This window comes from Sus scrofa, chromosome 13 (assembly GCF_000003025.6).
Source record: "Sus scrofa isolate TJ Tabasco breed Duroc chromosome 13, Sscrofa11.1, whole genome shotgun sequence".
Classification (NCBI taxonomy): domain Eukaryota; kingdom Metazoa; phylum Chordata; class Mammalia; order Artiodactyla; family Suidae; genus Sus; species Sus scrofa.
The window spans coordinates 97,829,491-97,854,867 of record NC_010455.5 but is presented as its reverse complement, the minus strand read 5'-3'; the positions used below and the strand labels follow the sequence as shown (position 1 = coordinate 97,854,867).

General features: G+C 36.7%; 1 pseudogene; it reads right to left on the bottom strand.

Annotated features, from left to right (window-relative positions):
* On the bottom strand, positions 20,488–21,817 carry LOC100628104 (annotated as a pseudogene).

The window sequence follows — 25,377 nt, the reverse complement described above, 5'->3', positions numbered from 1 at the left end:
CCTGATTGTTCCCTACAGTGCTTCATACTGCACTTAAAATGTTTTCACACACTCTTCTAGAGTCTGTTAGTTGCTTAACTGAGTTGACTGTGCAATAGTTTAGCCCAGTGGCTGGTATATGGGAACCACTTAACACATCTTATTTTTCCTCTCCTCTTCTCCCAAGATAAGATACAGGCAATCCCAGCTTTATGACCAATTGATGTACAGATTCAGAATTACAAATAGCTTATGATAGGTGTGCAAAGAAACTGTTGAAAGACATGCCCATCTTTGGGGAATTGACCTCTAGCACAGACTTCCAACGTCTGTTGCCTGCTTTGCCCTAAATAGCATCCCTCACATGGTCTAAAAGTTCTACATCTTTTTGGGACCCTGCCTGTGTTTCCTGTGGTTTCACTCAGGGATATCCTTTCCATTTCAAAGCTGATTTTCTGACACTTAATATCTGTTTCAGATTACTCAAGATTCCTTTAAACAATTTTTTTCTTACTAAAATTCACAATTTGATATTCAGTCTTTCTTCTGGCTCAGTAAAAGGGATTCTGTTTTCCGGAGCCCATAAGAGGTCACTGCCTTATTGCATGATACTATAAATTTAGCACTTCCTCTGCTATTCCATCTTTCAGTGAATTCAAATTTTTTGTTTTATGAAAATAAAAAAATTAATTCATTTTCAATGTAAAAAATTAAAATATGCAAACTCAGAGTATTAAAATTGAAATCTCTCTCTTTTTTTCTCCTTCTCTCTTCCACTTCTTATAAGTTAAACTATTAACACATTGGGGAAATTCTTCCAGATATTATTCTTTGTATTTTCCTGAATAAGAATTTTTGTGTCTAATAGGCAGATATAAATATTTTTTTAACAAAAGTGGGATTATAGGATGCAAATTATTCCCAAAGTGACTTTTCTCACTTAATAATAAATGTTGGAGCTATTTGACGTGGTACATAAGATCTATATCATTCTTGTTAGCAGTGGCATAGAATCCTACACTATAAATGAAATATGATTTATATTAAAAAAACCCTGTTGGTATACAGAGCCAAATTTCTGGGCTTTCCCCCAAGCTTGGTTCTCACATAGTCTTCTCTATTTTGGTTGATGATAACTCTTCCAGTTGTTCAGGCCAATAATCATCTCTCATCCTCTGCTTTTTTCTTTTCAGTACCTATCATTTGACATATATCTGCTTATTGTGTTATTACTTATCTCCTCACTAGTATGTAATGTTGACATGTCAGGAACAAGAAATGGTAGCAGTGGAAAGGGTAACTGGTAAACCTACTGAAAGAAAGGAAAGGCACTTGTGTGTGTGTGTGTATGTGTGTGTGTGTGTGAATATGTACCTTGGCACAAACTCTGGACTGTCTCCTCTCTGTAATTCTGGCAGGAATTTCAGGTCTTTACCACTTAATTACCTGGTACCCCAATCTCTTCACAGGTGTCTCATCCCCTGGAATCTTCTACCATTCATATCTATCTTGTCACCAAGCCTTATCAGATTCTCCAGGTATATCTTTTTTTTTTTTTTTTTTTTGTCTTTTTGCCATTTCTTGGGCTGCTCCTGCGGCATATGGAGGTTCCCGGGCTAGGGGTCGAATTGGAGTTGTAGCTGCCAGCCTACGCCAGAGCCACAGCAACGCAGGATCTGAGCCGCGTCTGCGACCTACACCACAGCTCACGGCAACGCCGGATCGGTAACCCACTGAGCAAGGGCAGGGATCAAACCCGCAATCTCATGGTTCCTAGTCGGATTCGTTAACCACTGCGCCACGACGGGAATTCCATCCAGGTATATCTTGAACACACATCCACTTCTCTTTAATACCACTGCATAACCCTATGTCAAAACATCAACAACATTGGCCAAGACTATTGCTAGAACTTCCTAACTGGCTTCTCCCATCAGCTGTGCACCAGCTTCTGCTCTCCCCACCATATTCTTCATTCTTCACTCAGCATGTTTTCACAGTATACGCCTTAAACCCCCTCAGTGGCTTCCCCCACCCATACCCATGAGTCCACTGTCATCATCTCTCACATTGCCTTCAGGGTTCTGCTTATCTTTCCAGCCTAATTACATAGCACTTGCTCCCTTACTCCCTGTACTTCAGCCATGCAGATTTTCTTTCAGTTCCTATCTCAGGACCCTGACAGAAATACCCTTTCTCTCTACCCTACATCTTATCATTCAGGTCCTATGTTTATCTTAGAAATGTTTTCCATAACTCCACAGATTATACACTAAACTTCTCTTGTGTAACATTCATCATACTTGTACTTACTTGGTTGATATCTCCTTAGGGAGACTCTTGCTCCCTGAGAGCAGGGGCCACACCTGGCTTCACCACTGCCGGACACATAGGGGCTTTTCAACAAATATTTGCTGAATGAGTGGCTGCAGTTTAAACTTAGGAAGAGTGAAAATTCTCTAAAATCACTGCTTTGGCCTTGATTCAAGAAGTGATGGTTTGGTGTAAACTTGTACAGATGAGACAGAAAAAAGCCACAGAAAAGAGAACCTGGCAGGACCAGGGCAGAACCATTTTCTGCAGCCTCTCCTGAAGAGGGTTCCACCAGGGTCCTAGTAAAGTGGAGCTAGTACCAGGACCACACTGTGGTTTCATCAGAGTTGTTTTCCATTTATTGCATAGACAGACATAATTTAATTATACATAATTATGCCATTAATTGTTTAGAAATTCAAATGTGATTTATTCCATAGCATGAGTTTACTTCTCAGACAAGCCCTTCATTGTCCTTAGAAAGAGCAGGTTAAAATAATGCCTCGAGTTATTCTTTTTTTTTCTTTTGTCTTTTTATCTTTTCACGGCCATTCCCAGGCCAGGTGTCCAATCAGGGACATAGCTGCCGGCCCAGGTCACAGCCACAGCAACTCGGGATCAGAGCTGCATCTTAGACCTACACCACAGCTCAGGGCAATGGTGGATCCCTAACTCACTGATCAAGGCCAGGGATCGAACCCTTGTCCTCATAGATGATGGGAAGTCCTGCCTTGAGTTATTCTTAAGGGCAGATAACTGATTCAGTTTCAACTGACTTTTTTTTTTTTTTAAACTCACTGGAATAATTTTGACCCCATTGGTGCTTCCTACAATTGAGTCGTCAAATCAGCCAACCCTCTGGAGAAATAATGAAAGCAAAATATTCTGTTCTTAATCTTAATTTAACCTTTTAAACCTTATAAATTGGATATAATTGAAGCTAAAATGATGCAAGGCTTTGTGAAAGTTTTGAGCAATAGAAGATAGAATATGACTTCATCTGTAGTTACAGCATTTTAAAATTGAGACTGTAATTTAATGATTTTAACCTTCACATTTAAAATTTGAGGGGTTTTGAATAAATGCAAGAATCCATAAACAGTGATGACATTCTTGAGAGGAAAGAAATTAAAAGTAAAGGTCCTGCTAATGCTCTTATTATATTTAGGATCTCTGGTTAGAGAAGGATAAATCTAGCTCCAGGATTCTTTATGACATACAGACACAAAAGCTTTTGACCATATTTGCTCTTTAATCTGCAATGCTGGTTATGGCAAAATTTATAATCAGTTGAGGGTTTAACAGACTGACAACAAATTCTCTGCTCCTGTTTTTATTTTCTTGATTATTTATTTATTGCAGAAGCATGATATTTATTCTTCATAATATGCTAATCATAATTACTAAGGAAATCGCTGGTTAGCCTATCTGGCATTAAGTGATCAAAAGAAAGCCCAGGAGGAAAACAAGAACATTTCATTAGAAAACAAAAAGAATTGGAATGGCGCACTGTTAGATATCATTATGATTTGGTTCTTACATATTATTATTAACAACTTGACTAAGAATTTTCTCTGTGGATATGCAAAGCCAGGTTGTTTCAACATGTAGACTAGAGTTTGCTCCCATCTATGATTAGCTGAGAAAGCTCTCACAGAGGGTAGTAGTAAAGAGTGGTCACTCTAACCAGAGACAGTCAGTCCTAATTTAGTTCTGCATCTCTGGTCTCCTCTATTGGCTTTTGAGTTTTCTGTCCATTTTCAGTCTCTGACATTCTCTGTCTTTCCTTCTCCACTCTCCCATGGACTATTTTGGTGGGACTGTAATTCCATGGATTACTTCTCCTTGAAATATTTTCATTTATTATTTAGTTTATCTCTAATTGAAACATTAGAGGTTTTTTTTTCCCCTGCTTAATTTTGAACATCAAAGATTTTTTTTTTTAAAGAAAGGCGCTGTCCCAATGCCGTTATAAATAGACTGTCATCTACTTTACCCCTTGGAAAAGTGAATTCTGAATCTAAAATGAAAGATGTGGAAGAAATAAGAAGACTGGCACCTTGTGAGTTATAGAGGAGAGTAGAGGTGCAGAGGAGACTTAGAACATATTTTCCTTTCAAGGTCATGTAAGCTTAAATAGCCCTTAAGGTATACTTGGAAATGCTTAGAAATACTAGGAAAGTATCAAAAAAAAAATTTAAAATGAAATACAATGAAATACGTAGTCATTATTTTGCATTTAATTCTGAGAGACAACTCCATAGTCTAAAAAGAATCGGATATACGAGGAAAATTCACCCAACAAAATAAAGTTGAACTTTTCACACGGATAATTGATAATTAGGCTAGAAAGTACTATTGTAGAATAATGAAAACCGATCACCAAACCAAAATGCCAAAGATGTTCTATACTTGACCAAATTAAGAAATTATTTGTCATATTTGGGAACTGTATCAACAGTAGATTTTAAAATAATAGGCTTACATGTCACTGTGGTTGTCTCTGTAATTCTTGGGTAGCAGTGTCAATGACTGTTTTTTTCTGGATTGTTTGGAAGTTAGAAAGAACTGGCTGGGGGATTGGGAGATTTATAGAAAAATAAAGTCCATTATATATAAAGGACCTGAAAATTTGATGTAATGAACTATATATAACCTAACCAATAAGAGGTGAGAAGAAATTACATATGCCTTCAAAAACTTATGAATAAAAAATACTTTGAAGTCATGATACCATAGTGGCCAGAAAGAGGATATTCTTGGAGCAGCAAAAATGGAATGGAATGATTTAGGTTGAATATGAGAAAAAGACTTCAAGAAATTTAACACATTAAGTGATTTCTGCCTATGAGCCCAATAGGAGTCCATTTTTAAAGATAACACTATAATAGGCAAATAATTTATTTTCAGGAACAAACCACATATTTCTAGTTTTTCTGTGTTGCATCATGTTAAGTAGAACAGTTCACATAACTTGGTATCAAAAGATGACTTAAAGTAGCAACTAATTACTAATTTAACATGTGATCTTTGGTAAATTGCTAAAACTTCATGAACAAATAGGAATAATACTATATCATGAGGCTCAAAGGAATTAACATGTGAAAGTGCATTTGTGTATCAATCCCAAGTAAATGCCTGAAGCAGTAAAGTAGTTTTTCTTTAGCTCAGCCAAGCTAGTATACCATAAATCAGTAGCTTATATCATATTCTTCTGAAATTTAACAATTTCCAAGTAGGTTTAACATCAAAAAGTTATATCATGAAAAAACAGAGTATGCAGGAAAGTTAAGCGTGCATGCATAGTCATGGGGATTATGTGCTATGGATATGCTACCTATACAATTACATTAAAGAAAACCTTAATTAGTTCCTAGAGGTAATCCTATATTAAATGCATTCAACTAACTTTTCTGAAAATATTTTTTTAAACAGGTGATTTTAACCTCTAGGGACCATTAACTGTTCTAATCACTAGATCTTTCTTTTGTAGATTTCAATGTCATTGCCACTCTATTTTCTTTCTTATAAGGAAAACTTTCCAGATCTTGGCCTCAAAAGTACTGAAAAAAAATGGCATTTAAGTTATGATTTATTGAGTCAAAACAAAAAATTGGTAAATTAAATAAAAAAGGGACTAATTTTTTTGGGGGGGTCAATTTAATTGAGTTCATAAAAGAACTGTTAAAAATGTTTGTATGTTGTAGATTTTTTAAAAAGTGTTGAATAAAATACGAATAGTTCTTTTGATCAGCATGCAGAGCACAATCCCTTAAATTCAGTCTGGTTCTTTTCTGAATGTCTTTACTACAGATAGCAGTATTTTACCCCTTGGGATGTACCTTTCCTATTGTGACAAGTTTCTGAATTCTCATATTACCTTGATTCACCTTATGTGAATTTTGTCATGAAAGTTTGTATGTAAACATCAGTCTGTTCAATTTCATCTGAAAATCCTAGTCCTCCTCTCCACCATGCAAACAGGTTCAGATTCAAACTGTCTTTTTAATGATTAGACCCTTCTTTGTCATTTAGCAAATATATTTGGAATGTAAAGAAAAAACATGAGTCTTCTAAGGTCCTAATCATAGCGTATAAAGAGATGTTTTTGTGGTCTCATACAAAGGTTTTCTAGTTTTCAAGTGAATATAGTATATTAATCTGTTAATATTAAAGATTGAGAATATTATATCAATATTTTCATACAACAACCAGTGGGTTATGTGAAATGCCATGTGGCCAGCATTTCACACTAAAATAGATAAAAAAGAAATAATTTAAATAAAATTTTACGTCACATTTGGCTTTTGAGATAAGATTAAATGAGTCAGGTTTTAGAAAAGAAAGTGGAATTACTAGAAGTATGTCTGAATTGGCTGTGATTATTTTCCCCAAATGATTGAAAATAACATGTACTTAGCTTTAAAATTTTATTTTTTGTTTTATTTTTTTTCACTCCCATCCCCACCATACCACATATGATTGAAATAATCACTTCTAATTATTCTAGATGACACACACTCACTATTTTTTTCCTGACTTAGTGATATGGTTTTGAATGGCATTGTTTGTTTTTTGTTTTTCATTTTGTTTTTTTGCAAATTGACTGCTTCCTTAAATATTCCAGGTGTCAGATGTGTATACTTGTTAGCTTATTCTTATTAGTGGGAGAACTCATTGGGTTTTTTTTTCCTTGAAAGAGTAAAAGATGAAAAGATAACATGAAATGGATAACAGCATGCAAACTGAATGAGCAGAACTAAGAACAGTTAAAGGGAAAATATGGTAAAGTAAAAAAGAAGTAGTAAAAAAAAAATTCATGTCCTAGGGAATTATTTTAGAATACAATAGACAACATAATATACTAAAAAAGAAAAGTAGGAATTGAAATACTAAAAATAAGTGAGGAAAAAATAGCAAGAAGAACAAAAAGTAGGCAAGAAAAGAATAAAAAACCCAAAGACTATAAGAAAATGAGATTTATTTTAAAGTACAGGGAAAGTGTTAAGGAAAATTGAATTGCAAAAACATATAGGAAAAGACATACAAGAGCAAAGATATTTTAAAATATTAAAAATTTATTACATTTCTATTCAGATTATTTCTATTTTTTAAAAAAATTACAGCAATCAGATGAGCATTTAAAAAAAGGAAGGTTTCTAGGACATAATTTAGATCCATAGAGTTATGTTTTAAACGAATGCCAGCAGAATGGAAAAGGAAACTATCAAAAACATTATCTAAAGGTAAAGACCCAATCACAAGAATATATTTTCAAGGAAAATTTCTTATTATAACACCAGCTGTCCTAAAGGCTTTATAGAACGTAATTGTGGTTAGGCAACACGCCTGCTGCTGCTGTAGGAGTTATAGCCAATAATAATGTATTGACATTTATATGGTTATGATGCTCTGACCCGAACTTGCTTAACCAGTGCCCTCGTAATCGCCAAGAATTTCACATTCACTATAATGCCAAGATAAAAATAACAAAGTTGATTAAATACAGTTAGGTGTTAATATAAAATAATAAAGTTAAGTACTTCATATAATGTTGTTCCTGACAATTTGTTTTCCTCATTGAGTAAGTGAATGCAATTTATGGAAAAATAGCCTTTCATATTATTTCCCTAAGTTAGGCAGCATAAATAATTAGCCTTTGCTAAGCAGTTATTAAAGCTTCACTTGCCTTATAAATCAGTTGAAAACAAGGAGCAATAAGAAAAAGCAAGATTAGATTTTTAGAATACTGTTTTTGTGCATTTTAAACTACTAGGTCTCCTGACTTTTGTATTATGGTAATATAGTAGATGATGAAATTTGATTTATTTAAAACCTTCTCTTAAACATTTTCACCCTCTTCAATGCTCAACTCAGTAAAAAGTTAAATATTTACTTACAGTTCTATTAAGTTTTCTTCCAAATCAGGCATTTCCCTCACTCCCTTATATTGTGATAATAAAGGTACTAATGGATGCTTTCATTGATGGGCCCCCTACTTAAGGAAAATGAAAACTAAAAATGATTCTGGTTCTTTAAAAGTTTATCCCTATGGCACCATCGTGTAAGCATACATATGGGACAGTAAAAATGGAAGACGACACATTAAATGACATTATTATAAAATGCAATACTCTTGGAATGATCCCTTATTAAATTAGGCTCTATGATCTGAGATGAATTTCCCCGATCCCTAATCCATCACTGGAGAAATATTAAAAGATAGGTCTCAACTGGTATTAGAATCGCACTCAGTCTCTACTTTCATTATTTTGAATTAGGGTGCTACTGGGGGAAAGCCTCTTAATGAGAATTAGAGTGATTCACTGGCCTTCTTTTGGATTTTGACAAGTAAAATATTAACTCTTCAGTCACAGCTGTCTGAATTAAAATACTTGGCAGCCGCAGATGCACAAATTAAATTGGCCTTTATGTTTCCATATTGCTGACCTCCTTAGAGGCAAAAACATCAAACCCAACAATAACAAAAAAGTCACAGTGTGTCATTTCTTGGAAGAAAATATATTTATTGAAGTTTTTATATTTGTTTCAGTTTTAACATATAATTGAACAACTCTAGGACATTTTGAAGTGGATTTTTGTTTTAATTATAAACTACATAAACATGGGCAACACATCAGTTATTCTAAGCTGTTAAGTAGGTGTTAAAATAATCAACGGAATTATTTGGGGGTTCCTTACCTGTTTAAATCCCCTTAATAAGATCTGTGAGTTGAATAGCAGAGTAAGTATTTGAGTTCAGCATCAATAAGTTTACTAAACAAATGTTTCCTTGGAAATATACACAAAGATTCATCCCTCTCTTCAGTCTAGAAATATATTGAATTAAAGACACAAAATTAATTCAGTGGTAGATACAAAAACTTAATTGGTTTTCTCCTAAATACAGTGTTCAAATTTCAAATTTACCTTATAACCAAACAAATAAAACCTAGATTAGGAAAAAAATAGTCATTTATAGCTGTGCCTTACTCAGTGGAATCAGTGATTTGAGTAAATACTTACTCAATAGAGTTAGTAATTTATAGAGTAATTCTAATGACGATGAAAAAAAATGTGGTCTGTCATCGCTGGTTTCTGATTCCTTTGCCTTTCTGTGGTCACTGCAACATCATCTTCCACTCCTCTCTAATTACTGTTCATTGATCTGAACTTGTGATTGGTTGAACAATGATTTGAGATGGACATTGATGAATGAAACTTACCCATCTTACTTTACACATCCAATAGTGTGATGAACTCAGGGACATGTGTTGTGAATCTGGGTTTTTTCCTAAAAGTGTGGAACTAACAAAAAGGATTAGGAAAGTACCTCCCCACCACCCCATGAGGTCTAGTTTATGAGGGAAGTATGCTCCTGAGAAGTTAGGAGAACCCTTAGCATCATATAAACTGTGACTCTGGAGAAAGTGCAATATTTATATGCCCAATTGCATCATGTTTCTATATTATGGGGCATGTGTGGGCCAAATGCTAAATTATGGATTCTCTAGTGAATTTTATTTGTGTACGTGCATTCACTGTTACACAGACCCAAACATACATCTAGATCCAAGGGTGTTATTTTAATGAGAAGGAAGGTAGGCATAATATTTTGCAATGAAATTCAATGTCATGAATTTATTTCTTAATGTACTTAGAATTTGGCCAGAGGAAAACTTCTTACTGACTTTTTTGGACATTACACTTTAATACCATTTATTTTCATTTTAATTATTTTTGACTAAATTATAATTGCTTTTCACTATGCTTAAAAAGGAACATCACAAAGCAGAATGCTTTTTTATAGTGAGTACAGATTGCAATAGGCAAATTCAAAACACCAAGCTACTTAAAAGTTTTATTATTTATATTCTATTCAATAAAAATATAGGATAATCCAACAGTACCTTGGGAACATTTCTAATGATAAATGTGTACTTCAAATGGGCTGTTTCAAGAAAAAAAGAACTTTTCGGTAGAAGATATGAAGGGTGAATTTGTATATGCATGTGATTATTTGAGATTGTGTATTTTCACATTTAAATATGAAGCTATTGTATCACTGTATGTGTCTTGCTTTATTTCAAGTTTTATTTTTGGCTTGGACATACCTAAATTAAAAAAATTTGGTGTACTCTGAAATATTCTTACAGTTCAGTTCTTTATAATTACTTAAATCCACCCCTCATGTTAATAAACTGCTGCATTAAAAATCCACCCTTGAAATTATTATTTGGTTGTCCCCAAAATATTGATAGACTCTGCATGTTTATTGGTAATTCTTATCCTATTATTTTAGCATGAAATCTTGGAATATTACTTGAATGAAAAATTTTTGTTCCTATTCTAAGGGGAATGTAACCACATGGGAACAGATTAACTGATAAGAAAATATGTCCAGGTATCATCATTGCATATATTCAGCATAATTAGGGAAAAAAAGGAGAGAAAAACATCACCACTCTTGCTTTGTCAGGTAACTAACTGAAATGTTTTATAAGAACCTTGAATAGTAGTAGAGCATTATACAGACAGATTACCAACAGGAGAGGCTCAGTCTGTGAATTAGTTCTACCAGAACTACTTAATGCATCTTTTCTGGAATTAAATGTGCATGGAAGGCTGCCATAGGGCAAGCCACAAGGTGGTTTAATTTCTTTTTTAGAACACATTAGTAGAACTCGATAAAGGGTCAAGTAATTTCATCCAAGTTGCCACTAGTTAGTTAAGAGAAAATGACAGTACTTGAGGCTGACATTGTTACATTTCCACAAATATATTTTATAAAATAGCAGTTTAAAATTTCATTTTTTTTGCAGAAAGAGTGATTGCCTAAGGAATACTTCTTAGCTTTAAAAGATTACCTAGCCTGTAGCTAAATAGGGCATTTTGATTAATATTTTCTATTTTGAAAGTGGGTTGAGGTCTGAAATGAGATGGTTACTTTTCAGGCAGGAGTGACTTTGGTTCCAAGGCTCCCCTAGTTTCCAGGGAGGCTGCATGGGGAGTAATTTCAGCGAATTGTAAGCGGACAGTAACTCCACAGGGAGCTCTGGCAATCATGGCGGAAACAATGTTTACATCGATCAGCTGTCATGGTGATTTATGGCTTCATTTTGCTGTAATGGAGAATTAGTGGAAAGATTATCAGGGACTCAACACTTTGGCTTGTTACCCATGTCCAGACGAGCAATTTGTCTCCCTGAAGCAGCGAAATACTTGTGACAGCTCCAACACTTGCTCTAATTCAATCAAGAGAAAATGTTGGAATTAATTTGTTACAAGAAAATTTAAATATGTTCAGCAAACAGTAACTGCAGAGCAGAAGGCTGATTTATTGTGCTCGGCAAGATATCGATCCACTTCGATCTGGCCCATGTTGAGGTTTTAATGTGTAATAATTTCCAATTTAAAGCTCCTTTTCAAGATCACGGGTTTAAAGAGAGGGCAGGCTAGGTCTCAAGACCTGATTAGGAGCCTGTTGCAATGGCTTTGTCAAAAGCCTGTTTGAATGTAAATTCATAGTTATCTTTTGCACTATCTTTAATATTCTTGACATGGATTTTATTGTGTGTCAAACCTCAGGCCAGCTGCCTGCCACAACCATTAATGAAACATCTTAGGAAATAAATCTCAGTTTTTATACAATATTTTTAAAAACCTGAAACATTAGATGTCAGAGAAGAAGGTTTAACAACATTCTTTTTTGTCAGAAAACCGTCCAAGAAACAGCCGTTTTACAGATGGCCTCCACAATTAGGTTGAATTGCTGTGTGAATGCCATAACACCATAGCTTTCATTTCAGAGTCTGTATGAATATTTGTAGGCACATGTACAAATCTGTTGTTATGATATTTTTAAAAGAAGCTGACAGGTCATGAAATATATGTGTTGTTTTTCTCCTTAGTTTCCGCTGTGGTCTCCCCCACGGCCCCTATAGTGATGTCATTGTTTGGGTGGCTGCATGGGGTTAAGTTTTCTACCATGCATGTGAAATCTCCATTAGCATTCTAATACTTATTGTATTAGAGTGGAGTTATTCACAGACTGAGAGTTTTATTCTACTATTTCATATTACTTGAATGGTACATTTCGTGGTAGAAAGGATGTACAGTTTTTGTACTCTTTCAGTGGTACGATTTGAAAAGACAACTGTGCTTGAGTGTCAGATTGCATAAGGAATGAGTAATGCGTAGTTTGGGGCTGCAATTTTTTTTAGCCAAAATATGCTTTGATGGAACATTCATTGGATCAGTGGAAATTTAAAGCTATTTGGTTTGCAGAACTAGAGTATGTCCAGCTCCTTTTCTGCATCTAATTGTGTGGGCTCTTTGAGTCCAACATCTTTGTTAATATCAGTAGCTAATAGGATCAGAGAACAATTCTGTTCATCCTGATCAATAAAAAAAGTAGAGTCTTCCCCTATGGGGAATTGATGCAGGGCAATGCATTTTTTTGCTGAGTGGGATGGCAGACATACATATTGCTTGGCTTAGGTTTCCTTCGTTTATTTTTAACTTCAGAGCTATAAATATGTTTTTGTAAATAGCTTCCTTGTAGATTTTTAAGAAATTCATTTTCATTGTATTTGCATGAGGGAATTTTGGACTTCAAGATTTGCTTGTCAATAGTACAAATACTTGGTTTGTATGACAGTAGCATACTGTGGGTTTTTCACTATGCCTGTCTACTAGGTCTAAATGATATGCTGGGAAAAGAATCATATCTGTTATTTTTACTGCCTCTGATATTTTTACTGGTACAAGTACCATTTTTAGTTGCTGTTCTTGTGGTTTAGTGTGTGAGTCTAATATTTATCTTTTGGGATTAGGGGGCAAGAAATGCAATTTTTAGCCCAGAACAAACCAAATTAGCTTTCCTATGCATATAAGTAACTAGTACATGGAAAAAAAATTGTGACATTCACTATGATATCTATGCATATCAAACTTACTGATGAAGTAAGTAATTCATCCATATATTCTCCTTTCAGTGAAAGTCCCACACCCTGGGAGTTCCTGTTGTGGTGTTGCTTAAATGAATCTGACTGGTATCAATGAGGATGCAGGTTTGATTCCTGGCCTCACTTAGTGGGTTGGGGACCCGGCATTGCTGTAAGCTATGGTGTAGTTCACAGACGTGGCTTGGCTCCCACGTTGCTGTGGCTGTGGTGCAGGCCAGCAGCTGTAGCTCTAACATGACCCCCAGTCTGGGAAACTTTCATAGCCGCAAGTGAGGCCCTAAAAAGACAAAAAAAAAAAAAAAAAAAAAAAAAAAAAAAAAGGTCTACCACGCTGATACCCTGATTTTCCTGTGAGGGAAGAGCCAACATTTCTAACACGTAATATGAATGTAATCAAAGCAGCTCCTTTGAAATGTTTGAAAATTGAACTATTTCTTTGAAATGGAAAGGTAAAAGAAACCACTTAGAAATCAAATCAGTTCTGCTTTTCACTGAAGTTTTAAGTCAGCCCTGTCCTATTAGTACCCGCTGTTGGTGTGGAAAACCCAACTCCCATAGCCCAGAGTGGCCAAGTGACCTTAGCTGAACTGCACAGTACATTACGTATGTTCATGGTCCCAAAAAAAGTCCACATATTTTTTTATTTGCTAACTTAGAGATATGCTTAGACTCAGAATGCTTAGAACTCATAGCTCATCATGACTAAGTGGGATTATATGCCTGATACCTAGTAGGCCCCCAGTAAATATTTGTTGAATGAAGAAAATTTAACTTTCACTAAGATCAATGAACTTATAGTCCTTTCTTTTCTTATTTTGTCATCTTATTTTATTTCCCCTATTGCCCATAAATATCTTACTTTTTTCCTTAAATGTAGAAAAAGCTATATAAAGGAAGGAATACTAGTATTGAATTAATAAATACACAGAAAGAGAAGTTAGTTTTTAGTGAAAAAGAACTCTCAATCCTTCCTAGTTTAGTGAAAACTTAACCTGTAAATGTCTAAATCTAAGCATTCTACCCCCTGTAGTAAAGCCATGAAAAAGCCCAGTTTCTTAAATTTTGGAATTCCATTAACTGACTTTCTGTTAGATGACAGTTTCCCATCCCATATATCACATTCCACATAGTGTGTCCTCTGCTGTTCCTGGAGTTGCTGCTTATCTTAAGATGCAACAACTCTCACTTTGTCGGATATTAACCTGGCCCCCAACCCCCATGTTGATGTTTTAATAACCTCTGTTGGTGATGACACTACCCTCAGTTTAAAAATTGCATTATAACATTTGGAAATACACTGATTAACGGCAAGGTACAAAGTTGAAAAAAATGATGGAACCTCTTTTTTAAAGGGATGTAAAGTCTGAGTTAGTGGAAAGTTTCCCTAAAGTATCAAGAAGTTTAGAAATTTCTGGAGTTCCCGTTATGGTGCAGAAGAAATGAATCCAACTAGTATCCATGAGGATGCAGGTTTGATACCTTGCCTTCCTCAGTAGGTTAAGGATCCAGAATTACCTTGAGCTGTGGTGTAGGTTGCAGACACAGCTTAGATCCTGCATTGCTGTGGCTGTGGCCAACAGCTACAGCTCAGATTCAACCCCTAGCCTGGGAACTTCCATATGCCACAAGTGCGGCCCTTAGCGGCCCTCAAAAGGCCCCAAAAAAAGAAAGAAAAAGAAAGAAACTTCTACAACTATACAATGAAAATAAATGGATGGGAAAGCCAAACATGGTGTACTTAAGCTTGTGATACAGTATTTCACTTCCAATGGTTTTTAAGAGAATCAGGGCACATTAGCATGAATTATATTAGTTCGATTAGGATAATTGACTCAATATTTTCCAAAGCTTTATTTTCCATTAATAACTCTGATAAACAAGATTTACTAGTTCTCTGGTTATGATTTGATTTCATGACAATCACAAGTTTTTTTTTTTTTTTTAAGGCACACTTGCAGCAAATGAAAGTTCCTGGGCCAGAGATTGAATCTGAGCCACAGTTGTTGCAATGCCGGATCCTTTAATCCACTGCGCTGGGCCGCGGATTGAGCTTGCACCTCTGCGGCAACCCAAGCCACTACAGTAGATTCTTAACCCACTACACCACAGCGGGAACTCCAATCACTGCCTAGTTTTAATCCTCCAGTAAATCAACAAGGAAACATGATTAATTTAATGAAGTTAATTTTGCAGTAACTTTACAAATGCCCAGCTTCATGTTGTACATTAAATTAGAATTGTGTGTGTAGATGTGTGTATCTTATTGAATAGTGATTACACTTCTGTTGATAAAGTTAATGTTTTAGATTATAAGTGTTTATTTTTCATGCTAGTAATTTTTGTTTCCTGGTTTGAATTTCAAATTGATACCCTTGTTTAATATGGTCCCATTAACATTAACATACTGAACTTCAGAATCATTAAAATAAGGCTAGGAGAAGAGAGAAGACAACTACTCATTATAGCAATGAAGATACATACACAGCATTTTCCAAGCACAAACATGTATAGAAAATGAGACCCTGGCAAGAAATGCATGAACAATATGTCCTTCACAAAGTCAAAATTCCTGTGAGTTAAAGAGATGAGGCTGTGTTCCTGTTGCTGCAATGGCATCAGGGAAATCTATGGCTCCTCTCTTTGAAGCAGACTTGGCCATTTCCTTTCTCTAATGGAAGCGACATTGAGAAAGACATGGTCCCAGAGGGAAGGCCCTGAGCCGTGTAATGTGTGAATGGTTCCCTCTCAGGTCAGGCTCCTATGCTCACTTGACTACCTTGCTCTCTGATGAGTGATGTTTATTACTTCATCCTTTGAAAGAGACAAGACAGACTATATATAGAGGGGTCTCACACTGCAAAAAATACTTGCATGTTTGCTCTCTGGAAATTCTTAGTTCATGGTTTTAAAATGGAATCAATAAGTTGCTTTTGTTCTGATTTATGGTATAATTCATAAACTGTACACTTTAGAGTTGAGATGGCTTTAAGAGGTTTATTTTTCCCAAACTCTCAGATCTGGGACCCCATTTTTAATAGATAGCCTTCTTCTTATTTTACCACAGAAAACTGAATTTGTAGATGATGTATTTTGTTTCATTATAGTTACAGCAATATTAACAATAATATTTTGCTAGAAAAGAGAATCATCTACTAAGGATCAAATTGTCTCCAATTGATCCTTAATGTCTGAGTTAAATTCTCACATCCCTGTGTATAATTTTGTAGTTCAGTCATATTCATTTATTTAGGAAAAATGTGATTTATATGGGAAAATTCACCATATAGATTCTGGAACTAAAAGTTGACTCTATCAGATTTAAGCTGAATGAAGCCCTTTGTAAAATAAGAAATTGTAAAAAGGATTATAATTTTACAGACAGGCAACAGGGTCACGAGAGAGTGAATGGTTATCTATTAGAAGAAAAATAGGCTAGTGCCGTCTTATATAAAGAGTTTAGGATTTCCTGTCATGGCTCAGTGGTAGCTAACCCAGTTGTTTGGGTTTGACTCCTGGCCTTGCTTGGTGGATTAAGGAGCCAGCATTGCTGTGAGCTGTGATGTGGGTCAGACACAGCTTGGATCCTGCATTACTATGACTATGGTGTAGGCCAGCAGCAGCAGCTCTGATTTGACCCCTAGCCTGGGAACTTCCATATGCCCCGGGTGCAGTCCTAAAAAGACCAAAAGAAAAAAAAAAAAAAAAAAAAAGAGAGAGAGAGAGAGAGGAGAGAGAGAGTTTATCCTAAATATTACCTATTTCATGTCATTTAACAGGTAATTTTTTGTATTTTGTTTTTTCACTTAACAGTATCATGTCGGAGGTAACTTCTAACAATTTCTCATTTCTTTGGGGTAAGCTGAGGCACCATCATGAGGGTTGTCATGAAGGACTCCACACTAAATAAGACAGAACAGAAGGAGTGCAATGCTATAAGAGGGCAAAACTATGATGTTTATTTTGAATCTGCCCAATTTTAGGCACACCAAAAGATGATTTCAAATGTTTTCAAATGTCACTTAGGGAAGTACACAATTTTATGCACATTAAAAATTAGATTCTGTGTTATATATAAGCACTACTTTTTATTCTAATAATATTTTGGAAGCCCAGCTGTTACTAACCTATGTTTTCATGATGGTAGAGATATAGAAACAGACTATAAAGCCTAAACAAAATATTTCCAGAACCAACAAGCAAGCTGTATCTTGAATATATGCACTTAATATTGTTCTCAGCAAAAACAAAACAAAAACCCATGGATAGTTTTTAGTTTCCCTTTTCCATATTTCTTAATTTTATTCATTTTCTTTCTTTTGGGGAGCATGTGAAACATTTATGTGGCTTCACATAACACAAAACTGTAAACAACTACTCAGAGTAGTAATACTTCCACTCCACCAATTTCTTCTATCATTTTCCCCAGTTTTCTCCTTGTGGTTGATCAATACCAAAAGTGTCTGTCTTATTATCTTGGTGATTTTTTTGAATGAATGAGCAGACACGTGTATATTTACTTATATCCCCTTCCTTTTTATAAAAAGGTGTCATTTTACAGTTAATTTTTTATATTTTGTTTTTTCACTTAACAGTGTGTCCTAGAAATTCCACCATATCAGTTTGCAGAGATTTTCCTCGTTCTTCTTTTTAGTCCTCCATTGTGTGGATGGATGTGCCATAGTTTATTCAACTATTTTCCTAGCTGTGGACAACGAGGTTTTTTCTAGTGTTTTGCAATTATGAACAGTGCTGTTATGAACTCAAACTACCTTTGGGGGTCTCTCTTAAAAGAACTGAGGTATGGTTGATTTATGATATTAGTTTCAGGTGTACAATGTAGTGATTCAGTATTTTTATAGCTTGTCTTATTAAAAGTTATTCAACAAGAAATTTATAGTTACTAAAGGGGGAGGGCAGTGGGAGGGATGGATTAGGGTTTGGGATTGGCAATGCACGCTTCTGAATATGGAAGGGATAATCAGAGGGAACCTGCCACATAGCACAGGGAAATCTACTCAATGTTGTATGATAATCTATATAGGAAAAGATATGTGTATATGTATGGCTTAATCACTTTTCTATGTAGCAGAAATTAACACAACATTGTAAACAAACTATAATTCAATAAAATTGAATTTTAAAAAGTTATTATTGGAATTCCCATTGTTGTGCAGTGGAAACGAATCTGACTGGTATCCATGAGGATGTGGGTTTGATCCCTGGCCTTTCTCAGTGGGTTTAAGGATCCCACGTTGCTGTGGCTGTGGTGTAAGACAGAAGCTGTAGCTCCTATTCGACCCCTAGCCTGCCATTCATTTCCACCTAGCCACAACGGACACTTCCTTGTAGACTTTTTTTATAGTAGCCATTCTGACATGTGAGGTGATATCTCATTGCGGTTTGGATTTGCATTTCTCTGATGATTAGCATTTCTCTGATGATTACCAATGTTATTTATTTATTTATTGGTCTTATTGCCTTTTCTAGGGCTGTTCCCGCGGCACATGGAGGTTCCCAGGCTAGGGGTCTAAGGATTCATTAACCACTGAGCCACACCAGAAACTCCCATGATTAGCAATGTTGAACATCTTTTCATGTGCCTGTTAACCATCTGTATGTCTTCTTTGGGAAGATGTCTATTCAGGTCTTCTGCCCATTTAAAAAAATTTTTTTTTAATACGACTTTTTTTTGTTTTTAGGGATATACCTTTGGCATATGGAATTTCCCAGGCTAGGAGTCAAATCAGAGCTGCATCTGCTGGCCTACACCACAGCCACAGCAAAGCCAGATCTGAGCCACATCTGTGACGTACACCACATCTTGCAGCAACCCTGGATCCTTAACCCACTGAGCAAGGCCAGGGATAGAACTTGTGTCCTCATGGATACCAGTCAGGTTCTTAATCTGCTGAGCCACAATGGGAACTCTCAGCCATGTGTTTTTTTTTTTTTTTTTTTGATATTGAGTTGTATGAGCTCTTTATATGTTTATGATAGTAATCCCTTGTTAGTCATATCATTTGAAATTTTTTTCCCCATTCTGTAGGTTTCTGTTTTGTGGATAGTTTCCTTTGCTGTGCAAAAGTTTTTAAGTTTAATTAGGTCCTATTTGTTTATTTTTGCTTTTATTTCTTTTGCCTTAGAATACATCTGAAAAAATTGTTATAATTTATGACAAAGTGTTATGCCTGTGTTCTCTTTTAAGATTTTTATGGCTTCAGGTCTTAAATATTTAGGTCTTTAATCCATTTGAATTAAAAATAACTTTTGAGTAAAAGTTATTTATTTCTTCCTTTGCATTTTGAACTTTGAAATAAAGTGTAACGTAAAAATTAAGTCCTGCCCTTTAAACTGTGTGACATAACAGATGTCACCAGTGCTACCATTTTTTTTTTAATCCTAGTCTCATTTTAATAAATGTTCCATCATGGAGGAATTGTCATGCTTCTCTTGTTTTTGATGATCTGCTCTGACTTCTCATTGATATCTGGCTGTTATTTTGCTAGTACTTGCAGACTGAAAAGAAGAAAGAGACAGAGAACTTGCTGAGCTTAATGAGAAACTGTCCAGACTGAATTTATTTGATAGTGTGCTGATTTAACAACGCACAACTGGTCACCTGGAGTTTGAATTGATTGTTTTCATTTATGGTATTTTTCACATATGGAAAATGTGATTTTTCTTTAGTCTAGAAAAATGTTAGACTTTCTTATGGGACTAATTTCTAGTGTATTATTCTAGAACTTTTAGGGATGAGCCAAAATGGAATAGAATTTTTTTTTTTTTTTTTTTTTTTGCTTTTTAGGGCCGTACCCATGGCACATGGAGGTTCCCAGGCTAGGGGTCTAATCGGAGCTATAGCCCCTGGCCTATGCCAGAGCCATAGCAACGCCAGATCTGAGCCGTGTCTGTGGCCTACACTGCACCTCATGGCAACACCAGATCCTTAACCCACTGAGCAAGGCCAGGGATCAAACCCACGATCTCATGGTTGCTAGTCAGATTCGTTAATCACTGCGCCATGATGGGAGCTCCTTTTTTTTTCTTTCTTAAAGCCTTTACTTTTTGAGACATGACAGAAAAAATCTTACAGGTACATATGGAAAAAGTAATATATGATCATAGTTAAAACTGAAGACAATCTAATCAGAAAGCTTTTACTCCTGTCAGCTAATGCTGAAGCTGAAATTCTGAGTATGACATGCTGCAGAGCTTAAAGGAATAGTAATTAGTATTCTTCTCCTTCTTCCTCTCCTTCTCCCTCTCCCTCAACAGAATCCACACCAACCTACTCATAATCCTTCTCAAGGGCAGCCATGTTCTTACTGGCCTCAGAAAACTCTCCTTCCTCCATGCCCTCATCCACGTACCAGCGAACAAAGGCATGCTTGGCATATGTCAGGTCAAACTTGTGGTCCAGGTGAGCCCAGGTCTCATTGATGGCTGTGGTGTTGCTCAGCACGCACACAGCCCTCTGTACTTTTGCCAGATCTCCACAAGGGACCACAGTGGGTGGCTGGTTATCAATGCCAGCTTTTAAGCCATTGGGGCACCAGTCCACAAACTGAATGCTGTGCTTGGTCTTTATGGTGGCAATGGTGGCATTGACTTCTTCGGGAACCGTGACGCCACGGTACAACAGGCAGCAGGCCATGTATTTACCATGGCGAGGATCAAATTTCACCATCTGGTTGGCTGGCCTAAAGCAAGCATTGGTGATCTCTGCTACAGTAGACTTTCTCAGCAGAGATGACAGGGGCATATGTGGCCAGAGGGAAATGGATGCAGGAGTAGGGCAACAAGCTGGTCTGGAATTCTGTCAGATCAACATTCATGGCTCCATCAAACCTCAGAGAAGCAGTGATGGAGGACACAATCTGGCTAATGAGGTGGTTCAGAGTAGTGTAGGATGGGTGCTCAATATCAAGGTTTCTATGAAAGATGTCATAGATGGCCTCATTGTCTACCATGAAGGCACAATCAGAGTTCTCCACGGTGGTGTGGGTGGTAAGGATGGAAATGTAAGGCTCACCTACAGCTGTGGAAACCTAGGGGGCTGAATAAATGGAGAATTCCAGCTTGGACTTATTCCCATAATCGACAGAGAAACGTTCCATCAGCAGAGAGGTGAACCCAGAACCAGTTTCCCCAACCAAAGCTGTGGAAAACCAAGAAGCCCTGAAGACCTGTGCACTGGTCAGCCAGTTCTGAACTGGGTCCAAGATGAGGTCAATGATCTCCTTGCCAATGGGATAGTGACTTCTGGAATAGTTATTGGCAGCATCTTTTTTGCCTGTGATGAGCTGCTCAGGGTGGAAGAGCAGGCAGTAGGTGCCAGTGCTAACTTCATCAATGACTGTGGGTTCCAGGTCTACAAACCTGCCCTGGGCACATGCTTGCCAGCTCCTATCTCACTTAAAGAAGGTGTTGAAGGAGTCATCTCCTCCCCCAGGGGTCTTGTTACTTGGTATCTGTTCCAGGCAGTATAGCTCCCAGCAGGCACTGCTGATCTGGACACCAGCTTGGCCAATGTGGATAGAGATGCACTCACACACCATGGCTGCCAGTCAGCAAGTGCAGGCAACAGGAGTAGACACTGAGTCCTGGTTACCATCACTGACAAGCTAAGAGTCAAGGTGAGCAACACATTCTATTTCCCCATATTTTGTATCCCATACTTTACAACTTTCTGTTTGGTGGAAGGATTTTAAAGCAAATCTCAGACATTATATTATTTCATGTCTAAATATTTCAGTGTCACTAATAGAGAAGAGTGCTGCCCCAACTTAACAAAAGTACCAGTGTTACATCTAGTCAAACTACCATCGTCTAATACCCAGTCCATGTTTAAATTTTAACAGTTGTCTCAAAAAGTTCCTATTATAGTTGATATGTTTGAGTCAAGATCCAAAGGGGCTTACACTTTGTATTTGGCTGATAGATCACTTAAGTCTCTATTCTATAGTTGTACACACCACTCCCTAAATTTCATTTATTTGCTGAAACCGAGTTTGACTGTTTTTCATTTGCTTTGAAAGAGTGCTTCAGAAGTGGTGCTGTGTGCTTTCTCTTGCATCTTATCAGGAGGCCCCATTTTATCTTTAATTTTTTTTTGGTCTTTTGTCTTTTTAGGACCGCGCCCACAGCATATAGAAGTTCCCAGGCTAGGTGTTGAATTGGAGCTGCAGCTGACGGCCTAAACCACAGCCATACCAACTCAGGATCCAAGCTATGTCTATGACCTACATCACAGCTCACAGCAATGCCGGATCCTTAGCCCACTGAGCAAGGTCAGGGATTGAACCCGCATCCTCATGGATACTAGTCGGGTTTGTTAACCACTGAGCCACATGGGAACTCCAGGAGCCTCATTTTTAGATTATAAGATTTATTAGTGTGTTTAGGTGTTATCAGCCTAATAAAGACGTAAAATTTCTCACCAACCATTACCTAATAAGGGAAAATGAATGCAGCCTTGATCCACTATTTCATTATGAATTGCAAAATGTGCCATTTAAAAATTCTATCATTTCTTTTGTTCTTACTTTTAGAGTTCTTTGATAATAAAGAACTGCCCCTTGTTAAGTTTTGTTACTTTAAAAATAGGGTTTGTTGTGGAAAGGTAGAATATATGCTTAATTATTTCCCCTTACTAAATTTCAGAATATAAGTTGGTATCCTTGCTATTTCCAAAGGTGATCAATGATGTTTCTTTCTTTTTTGAGTATATCTCTGAAGTTATGAATTTTACATATTGTTTTGTTCCAGTAGAGTTCTTATTCTTTTAGCTGTTCAAATTTTCTTATCCTTGGCCAGTGCTTTTCCTTTCAAATTGGTTCTTTTGTCCCTTTGGCACATCTTCAGTGTCCTGTGATAACTTCCTTGTTTCCTGGTACAACAAAGTGTTTCAGGATCATTTTATATATTTTCTTTCTTTCTCTTTTTTCTTGTTTTTTTTAGGGCCCCACCCACAGCACATGGAAATTCCCAGGCTATGGGTGGAATTGGAGCTGTAGCCGCTGGCCTACACCACAGCTACAACAACGCCAAATCTGAGCCTCATCTGTGACCTACACCACAGCTCATGGCAACACCAGATCCTTAACCCACTGAGCAAGGCCAGGGATCGAACCTGCATCCTCATGGATGCTAGTCAGATTCATTTCTGCTGAGCCACGATGGGAATTCCCCATTTTGTATATTTTCTGCTGCAGAACTGGAATCAGCCATCTTTCCAAAGAGCCCCAATTTCTTTTTTTTCTTTTTTTTAAAAGTTCTTTCTTTTCTCTTCTCTTTCTTTCCTTCTTTCCTTCCTTCCTTCCATCTTTCCTTCCTTCCTTCCTCCTTCCTTCCTTCCTTCCTTGCTTCCTTCCCTCCCTCCCTCCCTCCTTTCTTTCTTTAACGGCTGCACCCACATCATATGGAAGTTCCTGGGCCAGGGGTAAAATCTGAGCCATAGCTGCGGCCTATGCCACAGTAGTGGCAATGCGGGGTCCTTTAACCCACTGTGCCAGGCTAGGAATTAAACCCAAGCCTCTACAGCAACCCAAGCCAATGCAGTCAGATTCTTAACCTACTGCACCACAGCAGGAACTCTGAGTCAGACTTCTTTTACAGAAAAATGGCATTTAGAGACCATAAGCTTGACACTGGGAATGCTCATTACCTCTGAGTTGTCATTGTTTCTAGGTCCTCTCAGTAGACAGGAATGTGAATTCTTTTTATTGAGAGAAATATTTCAAGATAACTGGCTTTTCAGTTATATTCTTTGATCTTATATTACTATTTCTTTTGTTTTACAGTGAAAATCTTGGTTCCTGATGACATACATATAATTATTTTATTTTTGATTTACATTTAATGTAATTTATTATTTAATTGTTTGCTATTTTTCTATTTTTAGGATACATCCTTCTAGGGAGGTACAGTAAAAATATAGTGATTTTATTTTCAAGTTACTTGAAGTAATTATTCTGAGTGGCTATGCCAGCAGCTTGATTAAAAGTTAGCTTCATTTCTAGCAATCCTACTTCTGGTAACTTGAACAGACATTTGCATACTCATGTTCATAGAATATTATTCACAATAGCCAAAAGGGTGGAGACAACACAAGTGTCCATCAATGGATGAATAGAGATAAACAAAATGTAGTATATACCTGCAATGGGATACTATTCAATCTCAAAAAGAAGTGGAATTCTGACATATGCTACAACATGGATGAACCTTGAGGGCATTATGTTAAGTGAAATAAATCACACATCTACCTTGAAATCTTCACATCTACCTTGTTCAGAGCCAGACTGGGAAACTGGTGTAGAGAAGACAAATAGGCTGATACCTAGCGCTACTCTTGTTAAAGTTCTTCCTGACTCTGACAGGTACCCAGCATCAGTTCCCTCCAGGTCTTCAAATCTGGAGTCTGAATCTACCCTCCTGAGTTTGGAGTAGAATTATACTACTCTTTAGGAATAGGAAGGACTATGTGGTTGTATTAGAGTTCTCCAAAGAAACAAAATGTTTCAGAATGTTGCATACACACACACACACATATACATGTAAGAATGCACATAGATTGATATATAGAAGACAGATATTTGTTAAAAGGAACTGGCTCATGTGATTATAGCAAGCTGTCAGGTCAAGAATCTGCAGGGTGTGCCAGCAGGCTGGAGACCCAAGGAAAATAATATTCCAATTTTAATCTGAAGGAAGTCTATTATATAACCAAGAAGAGTTTAGGCTGCAGATGAAGTCCAGAGTGCTGAAAAAATTTCTCTTGCTTAACCTTGGACAGTCTTTTTATTCTTCTCAGGCTTTCTACTGGTTGGGTGAGGCCCACCTATACAATGGAGGGCAATCGGTTTTACTCAAAGTCCACCAATTTAAATGTCAATCTCATCCTCAACAGAAGCATCTAAAATAGGAGTTCCCATGGTGACTTGGTGGTAACGAACCTTGACTAGTATGCATGAAGATGCAGGTTTGATCCCTGGCCTCTCTCAGTGGATTAAAGATCCAGCATTGCGATGAACCATGGTGTAGGTTGCAGACGTGACTTTGATCTTGTGTTGCTGTGGCTGTGGTGTATGCTGGCAGCTGCAGCTCTGATTTGACC